Source organism: Rosa rugosa, chromosome 4 (assembly GCF_958449725.1).
Source record: "Rosa rugosa chromosome 4, drRosRugo1.1, whole genome shotgun sequence".
NCBI classification, from domain to species: domain Eukaryota; kingdom Viridiplantae; phylum Streptophyta; class Magnoliopsida; order Rosales; family Rosaceae; genus Rosa; species Rosa rugosa.
In genome coordinates, this window is record NC_084823.1 from 36,333,785 (window position 1) to 36,349,711 (window position 15,927).

Genomic DNA, 15,927 nt, shown 5'->3' on the forward strand with positions numbered 1-15,927 from the left:
ATATGATCATCCCGTGGGCGGTAGCGCAATTCCTTGCAGTGAATTTAACTTGCAGCTCAAGTTTTTGACTGAATGATGAAATGAAAATGGGATCCAACTTCATATTCAAAAAGCATCTGAATTTCAGGCATGCTGCTGAGTCAAGATGAAGAAGAGGCGAGCCTATGATTGGTTGTCAACCAAATCAATTCACCTCTGTGTGCATTACAGATATTTTGCGAATCCATATGTATAGAATCAGAGATTTTAAGCTGTTAGCCTGATTGCCAATCCATAAATTTAAGACATTCCTGTGTGCATTACAGATATCACTCGAGTCATATTAGCTTACCAGATTCAAAAACAAGTAAATTGGACTGCTTACAGGTATTATGATACCCGAGTACTCACCTACTTGTTATATTACATGTCTTACCATGTAATATTTGAAACCAAGTGAACAGGACTGCTTACAGGTATGAGTTACAATGATGAATACAAAGAAGACAAATGCAACAAGATGGCAGCAGGCTAGGGGACATGGGCACTAGGAAAATTTTAAAAAGGTATAATGAAATATTCTGTTGTTCTTAAGTAGCAGCTTCGGTGCAACTGATAATTGAAGTTTCTCAGCAGAAATGTTTCAATGGCAGAGTAAAAGATGGAGTACATCAAATAAGGATTCACCAATGTTCCTAAAATATACGGTTTTCGAATGAAGAGCTTGAAATTGATGTCCAGAATTTTAAACATTATTGAAAACTTCACTTACTTTCAATGAATACGAACACTAACAAGGGTAGCAATGAAAACAAGAGTACAGGGTCAACATGCTTTGCAATATTCAAATTTACTCACCAGACAAAAGGAAAAAACAAAGTTACATTAGCAGTAGACTAAGGGCCTTGGCTGAACCAACACCAACATATGCATTGTGATCTTAGCTCTTTGAACTCAAAGAAAGTTTTAACTAGGGCCAACATAACATTAAAAGATTCAAGTAATTGAAAAAGGCATCTTATTTAGGTAAAAACAGATTCGACAGTTTACAATTAGGAATGAACAGAAAAGAAGTAGAGCCAAGTTGCCTACAATGTCAGAACATATTAGCCATCTTATACTAATAACATTCCTGATGGGTTATCTGAGTTTCATTATTCAAACAGCTTTAATGTAAGGCAGACGATAGTTCAAACAAACACAAGGAGAACATAACAATAGAAGAGATTCTCAGGGTCATTTCATCATAACAGCTCTGGTGCTCACAACACCCAGTTATTCAACCAATAAATTCAAGACTAGCAATCTCTCAGAGGCATTTCATCAAACAGCTGGCGAGCAAGATTTTAGTTTGTCTATGCATTCACTGACGATTCAAAGTCACAAAAAGCAAATGGAAATGAAGAAAAACGAACGAAGACCCAGAAAGCAGCAGAGGTAGTCTACCTGGAACCAAAAGATGAAAAAAAAATCCCAAAAAAAATTGGACCATTTCTCGATTTATGCGTGTCATCCTTGCGCAGGGGCCATGCTAATCTTCTCTGTATCGTTCCAATTTTATCGGATGTCCCCGAAGGGACGAACTCTCTTGTGAGGTCTCCCTATATGAAGTCTAAGAGGAAGGCGCTTTTCTTCGATGTGGGACACTGAAAACAATAATAAAAAAGCGGTAGTCGTGTCGTGTCCTCTATCAGTGAAGCTTAAAACTGACCAATTATGACGGCTTATGGGCACGTATCTAGATTAATGGTTTTGCAAAATCCTTATATGGGTGTCAAGATCTGGTTACCAGCTTTTCTTCCCTTATAATATGATCCACTCAAATCGCTTCAAGAGAGATGGTGAATCAAGATTTAAATGGATTAATACCACAATAACCAATAATAAAATCCATTGTTCAATGTGGCAACCCAACTTTTTATTCCTTTCCTACTCTAAGATTCAAATTTACACAATATATTAAGAAGAATATATATCATGATTCCTTTCCAGTTCTCGTCCAAACTGGGGCAGATAAGGAACATGTGGAGCCTAAAAAGAAACGGGGCCGGCCTCTTGGAGCCAAGAACAAGAATCCACCAAAAAATAAGAAGTCTGATGCTGTTATGGAACCATTAAGGTTGACCTATCCTACTTATTCTCCTTGCCCTATTTCTAAGGGTAGGGGAAAGTTTAATTTTCAATTTTATTTCTGTTCTAGCTTACAAATTATGGGTTCTTTTTACACCTAGTTAATGAATACCCTGGAGTACCACAATTGAGTGCATTGACGAAGGAAGATTCACAGTAGTTTTCTCTGTGTTGATGGAATTTTTATAGTTTGTAGGCTTATAAATAAGTGAGCTTCATTGTACTAGTGGATGGTACTCGTATTCCCTTAACTGCTTGACCACTGATTTATGGTACAAGCATTTAGGCCTTATTTGTATGTGCCATTCTGGCTTTGAGATTAAATGAAATCTCTATTACTCTGTCAAAAAAAAAAATGATTGGTCATCTATACAAGAAAATGAGGAGTATTAGAAATAGGTATTAGAAATAGAAAAAAAAAAAAGAATCACTACTAAATTTGTGCTTTTCATCCTTGTGCAAAGGTCATGTTAATCTTTTTATTATTTCAAATTTGTCAAATGTTCTAAAAATGAGAATATGCAAGAGATGATCGATATTTTACCATAAAAGTTTTACTATTTTACCATAAATTACATCTTTTGAGTTTTACTTTTGAGTTTTACTACTTCATTATTACTTTTACCATAATTTTTTTACCATTTTACCATAAAATACATCTTTTGACTTCTACTGCTTCATTATTACTTTTGACTTTTACTGCCCCATTATTACTTTTGACTTTTACTACTTCATTATTGCTTTTACCATTTTACCATAAAATACATCTTTTGACTTCTGTTGCTTCATTGTTACTTTTGACATAGAATATAAGTACTAGAAAAATATTTCAATGCGATACTTCAATCATTTATTATTTATTTCTTTATGAAAAAAAAAGTAGATAATACAATCATAATCTACATTTTGTGGTGTTGTATAGTATTATATTCTCCAAAAATATAAGTAAAGAAGATGCTTCTAAAGCTTTTTTTTTTTCTTTTTTCATTTTTCATTTTTGAGAATATAAGGAGATGCTTCTAATGTACTAACTACAAAGTGGAAGCTGTGTACATACAAGAATGAGTAACCTTTACTTTCATTTTACTGTTTTTTGTTTTTGTTTTTTCCCACTAAAACCTGGAAATTGAGAGAGGAGAGGAATAACAACATCATTTTTCACTATATTTATTCAACTTCTCCATTTTTTTAGGAGAAAAACAGAAATTACGACTTAAAGCCTGTAATACAACCCGAACTAAACTTGTCAAAATTAAAAGTTGATTTTGATTATCATCTAGGTGGGTGAGTGCAGCGTTGATTTTGATTTGCAGAGGAGCAGTTTTAAGCAAGGCGGATCATTATTCATTATCATCTCCTTGATTATTAATAATCAGCAAGAGACGAGGACATTCCATGTAACTTTCAGGTTTACATAATGAAAGTATTGCTAACCAATGTATCCATAACAAGCTAACTAAGCTAACTAAGCTATAATCATACAAGACAACAAATATATGCATGATTGAAATGTGAACCGGCAAATATTTGGTTTCTTTTCAAGAACTTAGGATACATGATTTCATACGGGAAGGAGGGAGCGGAGAGGGAGAGATCTCCTCTTCTCTGAGTTCAAATTTGGACGAGAACTGGACGCTCCAGATGTCTCTGTTACTGCTCTCTGTTTTAGGTCGATGCCTTCCCCGTGAATTGTTTAGCAATACTTATTCAATGCTTGTTGATGTGTATGGGAAAGCAGGACGCGCTGTTGTGGATTAAGGGGACTTTTCCCGGATTAGGTTACAATGAATACGGTTGTTCGGGCATTGAAGAACGCAGCAGAGTTTTATAAGGATTGGTGTACGGGGCGGATTGACCTTAATTTGGATTCTATGGGTGATTCTGTGATTGGTTCTGTTTCGGAACCTATTAGTTTTAAGCATTTCTTGTCCGCTGAGCCCTTCAAGACTGGTGGGAGAGTTCCCTCTTCACAAATTATGACCTCAATGGATACAGAGAACTCTGTTCAGAAACCACGACTGACATCAACCGTTTGATTGATTTGTATGGAAAGGCAGGGCGTCTGACTGATGAGCCGACCGTGGAGGTAAATTAACATATTGTAATTTATTGCAAAATTGCACAAGTAATGTAATACATTGTCGCAACTGACAAGGTTCTGTCCTTGCATACTAGTAATACAAATCGTACTGCAAACAGTATAACTAAATTAACATATTACGTCTCCAAAGTAGCATCAACACCTCTCTGAATTGCCAATTCAAAACACACCAATTAATCATTTTCAAGCTCAAGTGGTCTACATGAGCTGATGAGCAGTGTTAAGTAGATGATTGAAACTTACATATTTCAGACATAATTGAAGGAGATAAATTTTCTTGTTCCTCAGTCTATTGACTCATTTGCAAATTATTGCTGTGCTCATGTTGTATGAAGAGCTTTTTAAAAGATCCTCATCTTCCCACTTAGCATCAATCAAGTCTGTTTATCCTACAAGGGAAAAGTTTATCATGGTAAGCATTAAAGCATAATTTTTTTTTTGTCTGGCTAACACAATACTGCAAAATGTATGATCTTTAAAAAGCTACAACCAAGAGAATACATAGTCAATAAGAATTACAATATGTAGATTTCATAAGTTTGTGACATATTACCTGCTACTTGTGAATAAAGAAATGAGATGTGTCCAGAGTATGAGATATAAAATCCATCCGTCATTATAGGAGTTAGCTCTACCACATGCCCAACATGCCAATCAACTCATCTTCATTGTCTTCTTCCTAGCATGATTCAAAAATTTTGGTAAAAGAAATATCACTGATGAATGAAAATGATGATAAAGTAATCTGGGGTTCACATCCAAAATCAATTGGCAATGGATGGAGTGGCCCAAATCCTTATAAATCTATAGGCAAGGTCCCATTTTTCCCATGTGGGATGTATATATTCTCAACACGCCCCCGCACGTGTGGCGAATTTTCAAGCCATACACGTGGACAACTTTGGATGACGTGGAGCCCGTGTGGCCGTTAGGCATGCACACGTGGGTAACCCGCTCTGATACCATGATAAAGTAATCTGAGGTTCACATCCAAAATCAATTGGCAATGGATGAAGTGGCCCAAATCATTATAAATCTATAGGCAATGTCCCATTTTTCCCATGTGGGATGTGTAATACCCCGAAAAATCCAAATTAATTTCCGTGGATTTTTAGAAATGATTTCACGATAGTGGGAGCGAGTACGAGGCTTGGAGAAGTTATGGAATTAGTTCGAACGATTAATTTTCGAAAACGAACGTTATTTAGGAGGTCTCAAAAAGTGACTTTTTATACATTGGGAATTTGGGAAAACTTCATTCATGAAAGTTGTAGAGCGCGTCGATACGAGTTCGTGGACATATGGAATGCGAAAATCGGAGTTCGTATGAGAAAGTTATAAGCGATTGAAAATCGGGAAAATTCTATAAATACAAAAAAAAGTTCCGGAAATTGCATTGGAGGACAGAAATTTCAGAAACCTATATTTTCTCCCCAATTCTCTCCCGAGCCCAGATTTGTTCCTCTCTCTTCCACCGGCCATATCTCCCTCCACAGACCTCCGATCGACTTGATTCCAAAAGTATTTTCATTCGCCTTGAAGTCAGTTAAAACTTCCTAGAAGACATCAAAGTGAGAAAAGAACCATGGAAGGTGCTAGGAGGCCGAGAAGCTGCACAGCTCGAGCTGGAATTCGCCCGATGCTGCTCTTCCTTCACCGGCCGATATCTCTCTCATCCAACCTCGAATCGAGTTGATTCCAAAAGGGATTTTGCTGGGCCTGAGCTATATTACAACTTTGTAGAAGACATCGAGGGGAAATAATCAACGTGGTAGCCGCTACAAGTCGAAGAACACGGTGCAGTCGAGCTGGAAATCACCTCCTTTCCCCACCGTCGTTCTCCCTCCTCCGGCCACCTTTTGCCGTGATTCTTGAGAGGATTCTGCACTTCTGAGGATGTAGATCATTTCCCCTAAGGTGGATTGCATCGATTTCATCTGTGGAGATCGAATTGGAACGAATTCAAAACTAGGATTCTTCGGGTTTCAAACCTTATAAGGTAAAATTCTACTTTTTGGCTTATAATCTGACTTTAGTGTAGTTATGAAAGTTTCAATTCGAGTTAAGATGAAGAACTTTCGTGTTGGGAGTTTTGTCTAATTTTGACTTTGGATGGGTGGCGGTGCCGCCACTGTGATGGTGGTTTCCGGCGACCTCCGGCCACCCCAAGGACAGTTTCTGTCCATTTTTGTGTTCTACGTGTCGATACGATCGTTTGCATATATAATTCATAATTTTTGGATATCGTATGATTAAGTTATGAATTTTTAAGTTTCGATCGATTTCGATCGTTCGATTTGTGATCTGTGAAGATCAGACCGTCCGATGGACTTGTAGTTTTGTTATGTTGATCTTATGACTGTCCCAGTGGCTTTGTGTGGTCATGGGCGAAGATCCGACCGTTGGATCTTCGTATAATTGTGAAATAGTGATTCGGAAGGCGATTCGTGAGAATCTAACCGTCGGATTTTCGTATAATTTTGAGGAGATGTTTGTTAGAGTGATTCAAGAAGATCTGACCGTTGGATCTTCGTGATAATTTTGGAGGATGATCCTAAGGGCGATCCGTGAGGATCCGACCGTTGGATCATCATATAAATTCGATCTGGCCGTTGGATCATCATTAAATTAGAATCCGACCGTTGGATTTCCGTATATGTGTGGTTTATGAATGATTGCTAAGTTAAGATCGTATCTGACTAGGTGATTGACGGTTTGAGTTAGTGGACGATTGTGGATCGTATTTTGAGCGGAATTGAAGACGCAGCGGGATTATCGAGGTGAGTAAACCTCACGTGGTTCATATTACGAACCGAGTACTTTTAATTAATTTATTTTTTGTCGTCATTGTGTGAGCTATAGTTGGTATTAATGGGCATTCCTGTGTGAATGTCTATCTATATATATATTATTTATGTGAAATAATATGTATTGTTGAAATTGTGAGATATTATGTACTGTTATGGTTGTGTTGAGTTTATTGTTGAAAAGCAACAATATTGTGAGAGGTATTAAATTTATTGTTGAGAAACAATAAATTGTTGATTTGTTGAGATATATTGATCTGTGGAGATCAATAGGTCACGGGGGTGACCATGGCATCTATTAGTGAACCACGCCCTTGTACCGGGTAGGTGGAAACTAATAGCATTAAATTGTGAACCACGCCCTCGCGCCGGGTAGGTGGAAACGATCAGTTAGAGCTCTAGTCTGTCTGCCAAATGTTGAGTGACCTTATGAGGGTAACGGGGAGTGACTCATAAGTGTATAATATTTATATATATATATATTTATATATATATGAGAGTGAGAAAGTGAAGTGGTTTTGTGGTGATCATTGTAATTGTGATGTTTCTACATTTCTATACTTGAGTTAAAGGAAATGTATTTTATTAAATCAACAGTTCTTCTTGTTTACTCATACTGGCTGTAAAAAGCTTACCGGGTTTTGTGTTGTTGCAACTCCCGGTACACTATTCAAATTGTGTAGCGGGTAATCCTACAGGACAGGAGAACCAGGACGGTGATCGTGCGGTTAGAGCAATTGTTAGAGTTTTACAGCAATTGTACGTTGTGAGGTGTGTTATGCTCATTTGAGCTTTACAATATTGCTTGTGAGAGTGAATTGTAATAATGAACTCGAAGTTTCGAGATTTGGATTTTGTAATTGTAATTATTCATGTTTCGGATTTGAATTTATTATTCAAAATTCGGGGCGTGACAGGATGTATATATTCTCAACAAATGAAAGTATTGCATTCAATTGACATACTTCACAGAGCTCCTATGTCTGCAACTTTGGTTACTGCTAGTACCATGTTTTTGCGAGAATAACCAAAAACAAGAGACTGTAGACATGGTTAATTACAAAAGTTAGCATTGAGAACATGAACCTATACCAAATACCTTTGTATCTGACTGAGCAGCCTTGAGAAATCTCAACATAAAGACATATGGAGTAGGTGTGTTAAGACGAAACTTCAACTAGGGCTGGGCAATTTAGCCCGAAAGCCCGGAAGACCGGCCCGACCCGTCACAACCCGACCCGTACGGTCCGGGCCCTAAAATTTTTTCACGCGAAACGGTTCGGTCCGGGCCTGAATTAGATAAAGACAGTCCGGGCCCGGGCCTGGTGTTTTCAGACAAAAAAAAGCCCGTCAGGCCTGTATATACCATTATTATGTATTTTATTAATTAATTTATTCTCCTTATTCTTCTCCCACGCGTCCTTAACTTCTTATTCTTCTCCCCACGCGTCGATACTCTCCTCCTCCTTCTTCTAAAAAAAATACTCTCTCCTTCTCCAGTTCTTTCTTCTTCGGATCTTCCTCTTCCGCTAGACGACCTCGCCATCAAATCCTCACATTCGCTCTTCTTCAAGACCCTCCAATCTTGAGGCTGCGACCTCGATTTCAAGAATTGATTCTTTTGGACCATTTGCTTCTGCTTCTTGGTTTTCGTGCCCTCGCCGTTTTGGTTCTCACCGTCTTGGAAATCGGTGGTGTATTTTTTTTTCCGGTGGAGGAGAAATTTGATTGCTTTGAACTCTTCTTTTGGGGCTGTCAATTGGGTGGAGGTAAAGTTTTGTTCTTTTGCTGCTTCTTGGTTCTGGGTTTTGTTTTGTTCTGCCCAAATTGAAAAGGGAATATCTTGGAGGTGGGGTTGATTGTGGTTTAGATGATAGCTTCATTCTTGTTTATTGTTTTGTTTATAGCTGGGTTTGGATAATTTAGTTGCTCGCCGACGATCCCAAGATCAGGTTACAGAGGTACGGCCAGCTCACCCATGACTCCTCGATTTCAAGCTCACTGACGATCGTAAGATCGGGTTTTTGCAGAAGATACAGACCTAATTCTCAAATCTGAAGGAACTGGTGGCTTTGATTCAACGGATCGATGATTGCTTTTACTGATTGTTTGATGCATGTTTTGATTTTGAATCTTTGTGTAGTTTATGTTGAAATCTGAAGGAAGTAATTTTATGTTCTTGGTGTACTGAGAAGAATTCTGATGGATTTTGACTCTGATAACGTTTTGATTCATATTGCAGTATTGTAAATTCATGTTCTTGGTTTCAAGTGACTTTGAAGTGGGAATTGCAGAAATTGCAGAAAACAAGTATTTGGGCCCGGAAGCCCGGCCCGAAATAAAACGGGCCGGTCCCTGTTGGTTGCAAAACGGGCTTTGGGCCCGAACCGTAAAAAACGGGCCGGTCCCGGGCCCAGCAAAAATTTAGTTGGACCCGGCCCGTGCCCAGCCCTAACTTCAACTTTTTAAGAATGAGCCTCTCCTGAAATGCAAAGATTTAGTGTTAGAAATGGTGGGAGGAAAACTCTAAAATGTGGAGAAGAGATGGTATTGACTACTTATTAATCATAGGAATGAAAATCCCTTAATAGTACAGACACATATTTCCTCCAAAATGTGGTGAAGAGATGGTATTGACTATTTATTAATCATAGGAATGAAAATCCCTTAATAGTAAAGACACATACCATTCCAAGCACCTGGTCTCTAGTGTATGACTCAGCTGAGATGCTAATCAAGTCTTTGACCGGTATTTTTGCAGAGCAAAACAAACCAAAGCAAATCATATGCTGGAAACAAGCTGACATATTTAACATATAAATATAAAAAATGATTAATTACTTGTTACTCCTCAAACTTTTCCTTGACAAACAGTTTGGTCCCTCGCCTTTTAAATTAAACTGAATAGTCCTTATTCTTTCTAATTCTCACATAACAAGTCCACAATAGGTCCAAAATGACTATTATACCCCTCACTTCCTTTTTTAATATTATTATTATTTTTTTAATCCCTTTTTTATTTACTCTCTCTCTCTCTCTCTCTCTCTCTCTCTCTCGACAAGAAGTTGGCTCCACCCCAACCTCCCCAACTTGACTGGCAACCGAGGATTGAAGATCAGGGATGAAAAAAAAAAAGGGTCTACGCCGGAAAGTGCGGCTTCCGGCCGCCACTCAAAACACCACCACCACCAAATGAAAGACAGGTCGACAATGACTCAAGCCCAGGCAGGATCGATGCATGGCATAGATCCCAGCCTCTACAAACTCGCCTCAAATCTTCGACGCCTCTACTCTCCGGTTTTCTTCGACTTCCGATCGCCGCCTCGCCGCTGCCACCATCACTCGACCCAGCAAACATCAGCCATCTTACCTTTGAATTCTCACTAGCCACCGACGCTAGATGACGCCGCAGGCGCTGAACCCCCCTCCGCTCCGCCATGAACTTTGACGGTAGAATCCTTTCGTCTCGTGTTCTTGAATTCTGGACTTGGAGGAAACGATGAGATTCTGTTGGAAAAGGGGAAGCTATGGTTGTGTTCTCTGTTGAGCTTCGAGCCAAGGCCGAGAGTGGCTCCGGCGAGAGAGAAAGTTGAGAGAGTTTTAGGGATTTTGTTTTCAGGAAGGGGGGGGGGGGGGGGAGAGAGAGTATAAAAAAGGGGAGAAAAATTTAAAAAATAGAGAAAAAAAATAAAAATAAAAATAAATAGAGGAAGTAAGGGGTATAATAGTCACTTTAGGTCATTTTGGACCTATTGTGTGAGAATTAGAGAGAATAAGGACTAAATTGTTTAATTTAAAATGTGAGGGACTGAACTGTTTTCTGGAGCAAAGTACAGGGAGTAACAAGTATTTAATCCTATAAAAAAAGTCATGCAAGTTGAGATACTGATATATACCCTTGGATGCCAAAAGTCCTCATACTTTGATGCCAACAAGAGTGCAGTAAGATCAATTAATTGCATTTCATTCTTCTTAATTGGGACTTCAGAAAGATATTGGTCTAACAATGTCACCATGAGATAAAGTGTTTCTTGCATCAGATCAAATTTGAAGTGTACCTATTCCCAGATCGGCATACATTAGCATTGCAAGAGAAAGGTAATACTCATCTACTGAACAGAAGTGCAAGCAAAAGAAAACCAAGCAAGACAAAAAGAAAAGAAAATATAGGGAAGCAACAGAGTGTAAAATAAGTACTTCAGTTAACCAGTTGACCAATATGCCGCACACATGAGGAGTAATGTCTGCCTGAATCAACATGAAACAACAAATGCACATGTTGAAAGGGAATGAAATGTTACCAACTATCAAACTGAAGGCAAAATGACACCTGCAAAATGTAGTAGTCCTTGAACCTTCTAGCAATTATACGACTAACCAATGGCAACAAACTGTACAATACCAAAATTATAAACAATTCACGTCAACCAAATTTGGTTGATTGGGGTTTCAATTTGGGTCTTGACTGAGATGAAAATAAAAAATTATGTTTTAAAAGTAATAGATCTTATTCAAGAAATAAAACAAAGTTATGTTAAAATCTAATTGAGGGGAGGGGTTGGAACTTACGAATTGCCATAGCAGAAAGTTGACAATGGGTAACTGTAGTTCAATTTGACATTTCGCATTCACGTACTAGGCCTGCCCGCTGCTCGCCGTCCTGCTAATAGTTCACTCATATCTTCGAACTAAGATTAAACATACAAAAAAAATGTTAACCATGAAGGCATCAACAATAACATAATCATTAACCCCCAATTGAAAAATAGAAACCCTAACCCCCATTTTTACAATCTGCTACCCTAACAAATTAATCCCCAAATTAACATAGTCACTTGTAATCATATTGAGAACGCAGAACTCAAGGCAAAAACCTAGAGCCAAATCACCGAATGGAAGAGGATATGAGTGAATGCGAATGATATGAAACCAAATCACGGAATGATAGAGGGAAAGAAAAAGAAAATAGAAAGAGAGAAAGGAAGGAAAGAGGAACGAAGCCATACCTTACGTTCTACAACCGAATGGAAGAAAGGAGAGAACGAGTGAGATGACGAGAGACTGGAATGGTTGCTCGAGGCTTTTTTGTTTGGTTTTGTGCAAATTTTTAAGTTTTAGTATAAGGCGTTTCCTTTCCTAGATTTCTATGAGGGGAAACGTGCCCGCTCTTCTTTTTAAAAGCCCGCTTTTCCGTTTAGAAACACGCTCTCTCGTACTGACCTAGTTTTAATTTTTTCATAGCGTTTACATGCAAAACAGCTATTATAGATTGAATTAATAGCAGTTGGTGAAAAAATGCTATCATTAATGCTATAAATAGACACTTTTGTTGTAGTGATTGTTTCTATTCTTTTTTGGTTGGTTTGATTAGTGGGTGTCAATGGTCTGATTTCTCATAGTGGCTCTCCTGTAAACCTTTGTTTGTTCAGGATAGTGGCTCCCCTGTTTCCATTTTTTTTGTTAATTGTCTGCTACTGTAATTTGTTGTTCAGGATAGGAGAAAGAGAAGGTTGTGTGAATTAAATAGAGAGTAGAATTTAAATTCATGGGCTATTCTCATAAATTGTGTCTGACTTTTTCTCTGGGTCTGAAATATCAAATAGGACAAACTGTACGGATCTTAACTTCAGGAAATAGAGCAATTGTAAATTTTTACTGTAATATCAAAGACAATTTTTTACTGTAAATTTTTTTTTTCTGAACAAAAATTTTCAGAAACAAAATGCAATAATTTAACCCTAGGATGCTCATATATAAGGGATTCTCAAGAAGAGCCCCCTCAAGAAGAGCCTCTCAAGAACTGCTACAAGGAGCCTCCGGAGAACTGCTACAAGGAGCCTCTGGGTTTTGCAATGGATCTTGGTAAGATAAATGTTCCATTACTAATGTTTCTGCATATATGGGTCTGTTTATTGAGTTGTGCATTTTCTCAAACCCTTGCAACTCTACAGCCTCACATGTCTAGGATGGAAGAAATGGATTAGTTTGCCCTATTTAGTCTTTGGTAGGTTTGAGCCTGGCCCCTCTGATATTAAATTAGACTAATGTTTCTGCATAATATGGGTATGTTTATTGAATTGTGGATTTTCTCAAACCCTCTCAACACTACTAGAATTATGTTAATAGACATCAGTCCAGAACCGATGTAAAACTAAAATCCGACCTATCTCTTATCGGTCAGACACTGATGTTCAGGATAACAACCAACATCGCTTCTAAAACACAAATCGATGTATAATCGTTATAATCATCATAATTTTGTATGTTAACTATATTTAATTCTTCATATTTTCACATTTTATGCTTAATAAAGTATATGTAGAACAATACCTAAGTGAACATTTAAATCGATTACAATTTCAGAAATGATGTCTAATACTCTTCTAGACATTAGTGTTCAAAAACTATTATTTGTTCTTGGCCATTTTTACTTGCATTTTGCCACCTTATTTTCCTAAGAACGATGTATGTGCCTTGAGGCAACATCGGTTATTTTATTAAGAATGATGCGTTCTTTTACACGGGACATCGTTTTTATTTATGTAAAACGATGTTTACTGGTTTTGTAAGACCTCGGAAATTCGTTATTAAATTCTAATGGTTTTTGGGAATTAATAAAGTGTTTGTTTGAGCTATTTCGTGGTTCGAAGGTGGAGCGGAAAGTATTTCGAACAATTATTCGCTCGAAATGCTTTGATTCAAGGGTTGACTTTTTATAAATTTAGATTATGCTAGAACTTCCTTCATGAAAGTCGTAGAGCGCGTCGATACGAGTTCGTGGATATGCGGATAGTGAGAATCGGAGTTCATATGAAGAAGTTATGGCCATCGGAAAAAGTTTCCATTTTGGAATATATAGGAAAAATCCGAAAAAAATGACAGAAAATCAGAATTTCCGAAAAGGGAAACTCTTTCTCTCTCCTCTCTCCCGACCCCAGTTTCACCAGCCACCTTCGCCTGCCGTTTTCTTCCTCCTCCGGCTACCAATCAACGAGCCGTTTGTCCCTATCTCTTCGCCTCACTCCCATCTATAACTCTGCGAAGATTCACGACGTGGGTCGGCCCGTGCACGGCGCAGCAACGCCGACAAGTGGTGGCGGCGCTACAACATTTCGCCATCTTGGAACTCACCATTCCGGCCAAATTAAGAGGGGAGACCAACTGGGCTTTGTTCGTCTTGCCATGCTCTACAAACTCACCAAGTTTCACATCTCAATTCAACCCGAGGAAGATGAATTTCGGATTTGAGCGATTTTGGGCAATTTCGCCCTATTTATCTTTGAGGTAAATTTCGAGATGAAACTTGTAATTGGAGTCGAGATGAAGAACTTTTGTGTTGGAAGTTTTGTCAAATTTTGACTTTGAGCCGGCGGCGGCGCCGCCACTGTGGTGGTGGTTTCCGGCCACCTCTAGGGCATTTTCTGCTCCTCATTGTGATCTACTCGTCGATACGAGCATTTCGATATATAGTTTGTAATTTTTGAAAATTGTATGAGCAAGTTATGAATTTTCCAAGTTTTAGGGTTTTCGGTTCGATCGGTTTTCTATCCGTGAGGATTCGGCCGTCCGATCGACTTGTAGTTTTGATATGTTGATCGTATAAGTTTTCCGGAGACCTCGGGTGGTCTCAGATGAAGTTTCGCCTTGATTGGCGTTACTTTTGGATTGTTGGATTGATTTGGGAGTTCGGAAATTAATTGTTTTTAGTGTTTTGGATACTAAATCGAGGTTGTATTTTATTAGGTGTTTGACGAAGTTGTTTAGACGGATTGTTATGCTTGTGTATCTCATATGGCGTATGAAGACGCAGCGAGATTTTGAGGTGAGTAAATCTCACGTGGTTCATTTATGAACCGAGTTATTTAATGTCGGAATTGATTGATAATTGTAAATCGTTTTCGAAAATAAAGATTTGTTTGAAATAATATGAGCTCGATCGACTATGGTTCATAGGGCTACGGCTCACAGGTAAGAAAATGAATTTAAGTATAAAAATGAATTTCTTGGTTTCAATACGTATGAACTATAGTTGGTATTAGTAGTCATTCCTGAGAGGACGACTATGTATATATATATATATATATATATATATATATATATATATATATATTTATGTAGAATATATATCTGGATGGTGTGGCAAACAATATTTGTGATATGTAGATTATTGAATTGAACAATTACTTATGTCGGAAACATATATGTATTGGTAGAATTGTGTGATGCAAACAATATTTGTGAGTGAGTTCATATATTATTTTGGGGTATGACTTTTTGGGAAACAATATGTTGTGGGAAATGGTATTTCTATTGTTTTGAAAAGTGTTTGAAGATGTGGGAGTCACAGGTTGTAATTTCTCCTTTTGGTGATTTGAATAACGTTTTGGGTCTAGTGAGACTCGTTTAAATGTTTTGATCTAAGGGTCAGGTTGACCTAAGGATCCGGGGTTGCAGGTTGTGACCTCAGGCAATTATTATCGTAAGGCTGAACCTCGGCCGAGGTGACAGGTTACGATATATTCAGTTAGAGCTCTAGTCTGTCTGCCAACGTGTCCAGGTTGGACCGGATTTTCATATTGATTTTTTAGGTTAACATTTCTTATGATTTTGTCACGGGGTGACTTGTGTTGTTTCTTTTGGGAAAAGAATGTTGGTTTTTAAGGAATCATGGTGTGTGTTTCTTTTCTTTGAGTTGAAAGGTTCTCCTCGGGATTGGTGTGTGTTGCTTCCTTAAATTGAATTGGTGGATTCCTCGTGATTTTGGTGTGAGTTATTTTCTTCGAGTTGAAAGGTTTTCCTCATTATTCAACGTTTGACTTCCTTATTTATGTTCATTCTTCATTTCTATTGTTTGATTTTAATGTAATCTCCTGAACTAAGTTATATGCAGGGATTACTGCCTTTTGAATT

General features: G+C 37.9%; 3 long non-coding RNA genes and 2 other non-coding genes across 5 annotated transcripts; 1 reads left to right on the forward strand and 4 right to left on the reverse strand.

The window, feature by feature from the left end:
* Positions 1 to 1,456: 1,456 nt before the first annotated feature.
* On the reverse strand, positions 1,457 to 1,559 carry LOC133707615 (U6 spliceosomal RNA). Its single transcript, XR_009845227.1, has one exon. It is a non-coding gene; the product is annotated as a U6 spliceosomal RNA (small nuclear RNA).
* Positions 1,560 to 2,525: 966 nt separating this feature from the next.
* Positions 2,526 to 2,628, reverse strand: LOC133707623 (U6 spliceosomal RNA). Its single transcript, XR_009845235.1, has one exon. It is a non-coding gene; the product is annotated as a U6 spliceosomal RNA (small nuclear RNA).
* A 1,831-nt stretch (positions 2,629 to 4,459) lies between these two features.
* On the reverse strand, positions 4,460 to 8,196 carry LOC133742964 (uncharacterized). The gene is made up of 3 exons (XR_009862842.1): positions 8,117 to 8,196; positions 4,764 to 4,889; positions 4,460 to 4,599 (listed from the first exon to the last, which is right to left on the reverse strand). It is a non-coding gene; the product is annotated as an uncharacterized LOC133742964 (long non-coding RNA).
* A 344-nt stretch (positions 8,197 to 8,540) lies between these two features.
* Positions 8,541 to 9,276, forward strand: LOC133706867 (uncharacterized). The gene is made up of 2 exons (XR_009844762.1): positions 8,541 to 8,786; positions 8,925 to 9,276. It is a non-coding gene; the product is annotated as an uncharacterized LOC133706867 (long non-coding RNA).
* Positions 9,277 to 10,838: 1,562 nt separating this feature from the next.
* On the reverse strand, positions 10,839 to 12,149 carry LOC133742580 (uncharacterized). The gene is made up of 3 exons (XR_009862636.1): positions 12,024 to 12,149; positions 11,587 to 11,705; positions 10,839 to 11,075 (listed from the first exon to the last, which is right to left on the reverse strand). It is a non-coding gene; the product is annotated as an uncharacterized LOC133742580 (long non-coding RNA).
* Between the last annotated feature and the right edge of the window lie 3,778 nt (positions 12,150 to 15,927).